The sequence below is a fragment of the Molothrus ater genome, chromosome 2 (assembly GCF_012460135.2).
Source record: "Molothrus ater isolate BHLD 08-10-18 breed brown headed cowbird chromosome 2, BPBGC_Mater_1.1, whole genome shotgun sequence".
Taxonomy (NCBI): Eukaryota; Metazoa; Chordata; class Aves; order Passeriformes; family Icteridae; genus Molothrus; species Molothrus ater.
In genome coordinates, this window is record NC_050479.2 from 104955027 (window position 1) to 104961947 (window position 6921).

The 6921-nt window shown below is 46.2% G+C and overlaps 1 pseudogene; it reads left to right on the plus strand.

Moving 5' to 3' along the window:
- Positions 1-203: 203 nt before the first annotated feature.
- Positions 204-1231, plus strand: LOC118685466 (inositol 1,4,5-trisphosphate receptor-interacting protein-like 1; annotated as a pseudogene).
- Positions 1232-6921: the final 5690 nt, after the last annotated feature.

Sequence of the window (6921 nt, forward strand, 5' to 3'; positions counted from 1 at the left end):
CAAAGATGGGGACAATGTTGTGGCAAGGGAAGAAATAAAAAGCAACAATGTAAATGTGGAAGAAGAGCAAGACCACAATGTCGAGAGTAACCATCAAAGCATTTTCGAGGAGGTGGTCCAGTGGCCTGCTCCGTATCTGGTTGAGCACCTCATTGAGAACATGGTTGAGAACCTCAGTGATGATTGACCTGAAGGGTAAACTCATGGAGATCTTCAGGCAAGGCTTATCAGACGGTTTCTACCCAGTGCCACAAGAAGCCATCGGAGTGGGCAGCGCCTTTGAACGCTGGAGTCCCCGTGCACACGACGTTGTGTATCCTGTGCTTGTAGCCCTGAGACTCCCTCCAGGACACACCTTCCACCTGGAGCTGGACACTGCAGGGATGCCCTAGAGGAGCTTCTGTGTCCGTGTGGAGCTGCTGTGCACTTGCATGAGGGAGCATTTGGGAGAGGACATGCTATTTTTCCTCCATCACCCTGAGCAGGAGCTGAGAAGGAAACAGGAGCCCAGCCTCCTGCACACCCTCTGCACTGGCTCCTACCTAGATGTGGAGAAAACTGTCCCATGGTTTTGTCGCTTTGTGAGAGTAGCCTGGCTGCTTTTGCCTCAGTCCTGCCACTGGCATTTAATGTTGCAGCCCTGAAGCCGCTGCTGTAAATTTCAGCTAAGCAAAGACAAGGAAAGCCTCACGGCTGAGGTGATCTTTGGACTACGGCAAGGAGACTCAGCCATCTTTGTGGGCAGCCAGCCATCAGCAGTAGGCATGCCAAGCACAAGGTTGATTGAGACTTATGCTGTGGCAGAGGCAAAATCCTTTAGGCACATTTCCAGGCAGGCCCCCCACAGGACAGCTGGCGCTGCAAGTGCCTGCAGCTCCTCACTGGCAGCCTAACGCGTGTAGGTTTTTCCAGCTACACCTTGAAGACCACAGTGATGCAGCTCCTGAGCACCGTGCCCCTGACTCAGTGGCACAGGAAGGATTTCGGGCAGCGGCTGATGGATATCTTGAAGTACCTCCACTCCTTGCTGAAGAAAAATTGACTGCACCACTTTGTCATGGGCAACGAGAGGTTTCCTATGGAGATCTGTTTGCCCTCTGACTTGAGGCTGGCTGAAGCCCTGAACCCCTTTCAACACCTGGCCAGCAATGCAGATGCCCATGTGAAGGCCATGCAGGAGTGCATTTGCCTGCTGCATGGGCTCAAAGAACTGCTGATCCATGGCCAGTGAAAGAGATGCTTGTGCCCAGAGCTGTGTTTGTGGGGCCTCTGGACAGAACCTGTACATATTCAATGTCCCATAGTTAGTGCATTTATAGTACACATGTATACCCTCTACTTAGTGCATTTACTATAGATATTAAGACCCATTACATAGTGCATTTACTACATATAGTAAGATAGTTATTGCATTTTCTATATATTATCAATCCTCTACTTAGTGCATTTAGCAAACCTGTCCAATAAACTGGACAGTTCAAGTATCTTGATTGTGCCAACTCTTCTTGAACTCAACCAGACATGTAGGATTGGTGAATTGCACTAGTTGGGAATTTGTGATTGGCTGGGAGTAAGGACTGTTAGAAACCCCCCCCCCCCCCCCTTTTTTAACAAAGGCACACCATTCTCAGTGAGCAGTGCTTCTATCAATGGTCCCCCTGGTGTGGCGGCCACTGAAGACCATGCTGGCTACAAAGATGACTCTTCCCTGCGTTCCCTTTGCACTCTCAGGCCATGCTGGCCATTTCAGATGGCCTCAGAAAGTCCCTGGCAGCTCTGGCTGGGCAGGGAGCAAGCAAGAGGCATTGCTGCTGTGCCTGCTTGTGTCCATTGGGGAGACAGTGAAGATTCTGCTCATCCCAGACACTCTCCATGGCTTTGTCACAGCAGAAATGAACTCGTTGCACATGCAGAGCACTGTGCTTTGCTGGTGATGGGAGTTCCCCCCAGGAAATCAGGCCCCACATATGCTCATCAACCCTGGTCAAGTTCTCTTTGAAAGTTAGGTCAGTGGCCTGCAGTGACCTGGAACAGAGGTTCTGCCATGGAGAGGCCCATACCACCACTGGTATATTCACTACTACACACCCAGGGGTGTCACTGAGGTTCCAAGAGCACTCCCACAAGCACAGAGGTCAGCAGCAAGGGAACCAGTTGCATCTCACAGCAGGAGATTTCCAGGAAGAAAACAATCATGGGGCATGAAGGCCAAATTCATACTTGAAAAGGGTTTGGTGGGCTTTGGCCTGTTTGGTCCAGGGAAGCCCTGGGGGTCAATTTTGACCTGTTAATCTTCTCTTGGTGTGTGTCAGGTCTTTGGATACCTGGGGACATTTTGAGTCCCCAACCTGTGTCAGGTTCGGCTGTCTGTCTCTGCCCCGACACGGGTAGGGTGGTTCTTGGGTGGCCCGCGTTTCAAAGGATGAGTCTGGACTCTTCAGCTTTTCGGTCTTCAGATTGTTTATTGTTTCTTATCTACAAAATTTTCTGGCTGCCCAACAGAGGTCTGATCTGCAAGGCAACCACAGGCACTCTCTGACCACCCACGGGCGGTCATGTCTTTTTATACTAAAATCTACGTACATGATATTTACCTTTATTTTCTAATACTTTTCATCCTTGTTAGTAAGTGCACCTTCACCATAAACCAATCTCCAAGTGCCAACATCACCACAGGAGATGGAGGACAAGAAGAAGAAAGAAGAAGGACGAGACACGCCCTGATCTCTCCATCTTGTCTCTATAACCCCCCTGTACCAAAAGCCTTAAAGTTTATATTTCACCCTCTAAATGTGTCCTTTTTTCACCCTTCACTCTAAAGTGATTCTCATGTCTTCAAATTCTTGTCACTTCTGTGGATGGATCAAAATCAAGCCACCAAACACTCTTGGCAACATTCTAGGATCTCCGAGACCCCCAAAGGTTCTCCTGGCATCTCTGGACATCGGGAACGATGTGCTGAGATCCCACAAACCTGATGTAGAGATGGAAAGCAGGGCTGTCCTTTGCCATGATGCACTGTGGCACCTGGGACATCACAGCAGCAGTGTCACAATGGGGGCATCTATAAACAGCAGCAGCAGGTAACGCTGCCCCAGTGCAGCCTTGGCCAGTGGCAAGGGTGCACGCAGACAGGAGGCTGTGCTGATCACTGACCGAGGCCCACAGCAGAAACGAGAGTTCTTGCGGATCCACTTCTCACAGAGCATCCAGAGGCCAGTCGCTGGTGGGAGCGCCTTTGGCAGGGCACGGTGCTGCTGCTGCTGCTGCTGCTGCTGGGGCAGCGGCACAGGCCTCGCAGCCTGCCAGCTGCCTGTGGCCTCTGTGCTGCCCTCAGATCCCTGGGGCTCCTGTCCCCACTTCCCCCAGTACTGCCTCCCTCGCTCCCACCCTTCCATACCCACTGACTCCCTTTCCCAAATTCTGAGGCCATGTTTTCCACCATGTTCCTGCTGTTGCTGGTGCAAGGCCTCTTCCAGTACCCACAGCAGGTCGGCGATGGACTGGATGAGGCTGCGCTGGAGCACATGCAGCAGCGTGCTGAGTATCTCAACCAGCAGATGACTCGGCTGATGCAGGAGCTGGAGCAGATGAGCCTGGAGCAGAGCAGTGATGCCTGGGGATCCCTGCTTGGGTGGCAATTCTGGGCTGTTCTTGGAGTCCTTGTCGTCCTCTTGCACCGTGGTTAGGAGTCATGAAAATGAGATGGAATCCAGACAGCAGTGTCTAGAAGGAGAGCTCCATCAGCATCTTGGTGGAGGAGGAAGAAGGGGACAATGTTGTGGCAAGGGAAGAAATAGAAAGCCACAGTCTAAATGTGGAAGAAGACGAGGTTGGAAATGAAGAAGACCATGACCACAGATGACTCGGCTGATGCAGAAGACCATGACCACAGATGACTCGGCTGATGCAGGAGCTGGAGCAGATGAGCCTGGAGCAGAGCAGTGATGCCTGGGGATCCCTGCTTGGGTGACAATTCTGGGCTGTTCTTGGAATCCTTGTCATCCTCTTGCACCGTGGTTAGGAGTCATGAAAATGAGATGGAATCCAGACAGCAGTGTCTAGAAGGAGAGCTCCATCAGCATCTTGGTGGAGGAGGAAGAAGGGGGCAATGTTGTGGCAAGGGAAGAAATAGAAAGCAACAATCTAAATGTGGAAGAAGACGAGGTTGGAACTGAAGAAGACCATGACCACAGGTTGTGCCCAGAGCTGTGCTTGTGGGGCCTCTTGACAAAGACTGTACATATATACATCCCATCGTGCATTTAATGTACACATATATACCTTAATTTAGTGCATTTCTACAGATATTAAGACCCTTATTTAGTGCATTTACTATATAGAGTAAGACCCTTAGTTATTGCATTTTCTATATATTATTTAGACCCATTAACTAATCCATTGAGTAATGCTAAACCTTTCTTGCTATTCCTTCAATAACCTGGACTGTTCTAGTATCCTGATTATGCAAGCTCTTCTTGAACTCTACCAATCCTGTAGGATAGATGAGTTGCACGAGTTGTGAATTTGTCACTGGCTGAGAGTGGGGACTGTTAGAAAAACCCCCTTTTTAATAAAGGCACGCTGTACTCTCTGTGCAGTGCTCCTCTCAATTGCCTCCCTGGTGTGGCAGCCACTGAAGACCATGGTGGCTACAAAGATGACTCTTCCCTGTGCTGCTCTTGCACTCTCAGGCCATGCTGGCCATTTCACATGGGCTCTGAAAGTCCCTGGCAGCTCTGGCTGGTCAGGGAGGAAGCAAGAGGCACCGCTGCTGTGCCTGCTTGTGTCCATCCCAGATGTTCTCCATGGCTTTGGCACCGCAGAAATGCACTTATCGCACATGTAGAGCTTTGTTCTTTTCTGCCAGTGGGAGTCGCCCTGTGGAAATCAGACACCTTATCTGCTCATCACCCCTGGGCAAGTTCTCTTTGCAATCGAGGTCATCTTGCAGTGGCACAGCAGGAACAGAGATCTGTGTCACCATGAAGATATTCACTATTATGCACCCAGTGGTTTCACAAGTGACTCCAAAACCTAGTAAAGTGCAAAGACTTCTAAAATGAGATGGGAAAATCCTGTGTGGTCTTTCAAGACTCTCATTTGAAAAACCCCAACATATCTGGATAGTGATTTTATGGACAGAAATGTCTTTATTTTAAATAACACTTTTCATGGGGTAGAGTTCTATGCATGATTATTATTAACAAGATTTATTTAGGAGTTGTGGGTCTAGATATACATTTTAAAACCCTTTGGTCAACTGCAATCTGTGCAAGAGGCAATTGCAACAGCAGTTTTTCAATAATTCATTAAAAAGAGCTAGAGGATGAGCTGGTTATTAAAAGACGCTGCCTTTGTGCATAGCTTACTGTGGTAAGGCATGGATTCTGTCTGTCTTTTCCAGAAAGAAAATGCTTAAAACAATCATTATACCTAAGAAGTGAATATTAAATGTTTAATTTCTTTCTTTAGATCATGTCACAATTATTTTTTGTGCTGAGGTTTGGGTCCATGACAAGATTTATAGTCTGGAGGAATACACAGTTCCTCAGGACACAAAAGTTAGTGACTTTTTAAATTTCCTTGTATACAATCATGAGTTTTCTAGTGACCTTTCCATTGCTTAAGCCTTATGCAGGTTGCAACCATTTAACTTTTTTTCTGCTCCATCAGCAGGCATATACATTATAGAAAAATGCTTTTCACTGTCCCATTTCCCAGTTTAGAAAAATAAGACGTACATTCAATGCTTAGTTCTGAGACAGTCTAACTCCTCCAGTCTCTAGTTTTTAAAGAGTCAGAAAACCAATGAAACTCATATCTCACAGCATCTTTTTGGCATGTTGAACTGAACTGAAGCACTGTTGATCAGCTCCTGTTATTAGATATTGATTCCCCTGCAAAAGTGACAAATTTCCTTCAAAAAGCTGGGTAATTCAATGTACTCACCTCACACTGCACACATGTTTTCCATTAAGAACCATCAGGAACTAGCACACATGTATTTAGGGAACAAGTTCTGTTTCTTTGTGCATGTGTGTTCCATAAAATAAATTTTTTCCGTACCATGAAATTGAACAACCTTATGTCCACTGCTGACAATGGAATATAGCCATTGACTTCAACGTGCTTTATATCAGGCCCTCTGTACTTACTTCTAGCTGTTCCAAGCACACATTTCCCAGGGCCTAATGTGGGGTTAGTCACTTGAAATCATTCTGTACCTTAATAGCACTCCATTATGGATGATAAAACTTCTTTCACAATAAAATCTTTTAAATACTGCTTTTGTTCGGGGAAACAAGCTCATGATTAATTTGCTATGTGTATTTAAGAACTGCACCCTTCTCTAGAGAAGGTTAATGGTGAATTTTCTGCAACTTATACCTTCAATTTAATCACCAAGTTAATTCAATGTAAGAACATCAATGGTTTATTTGGCAAAAATACTTGCATGAAACATTATGAAAAAGGTTCAAGAGTGTAAATCTATATAGTGCCCTTTTAAAGTCATGATTACCACACATTTATGAGAGTATAACAAAAAGGAATTAGATTACTTAAAACCAGAGGAGGAATGCTGTTACCACAAGAAAAACAGTAGAATTCCCCAAGTTGAACATTCTCTTGCTTCCTTATATGTCTGGATCCACAATAAGCCTTTCTCCAGGCCACTTTTCATGTGTTTCTTTGTTAAAGAAAGTTCACACACGGGGAAAAATCAAGCAACATTTGACCTATACAATTTTAAATTAAAGTACTTTAATGTTTTACTACTATCCAGATTTCCAGAAAGAGAGTGGCTTTTCTCTTATCTGTCATTTTGTAAACATTAAAGTCATCCAAACTTCATTGCTGTTGCTGTTGTTTTCCGTGCTGATTTTATCAGATTGAAATCCTAGGTTTCTTCCCTTTATC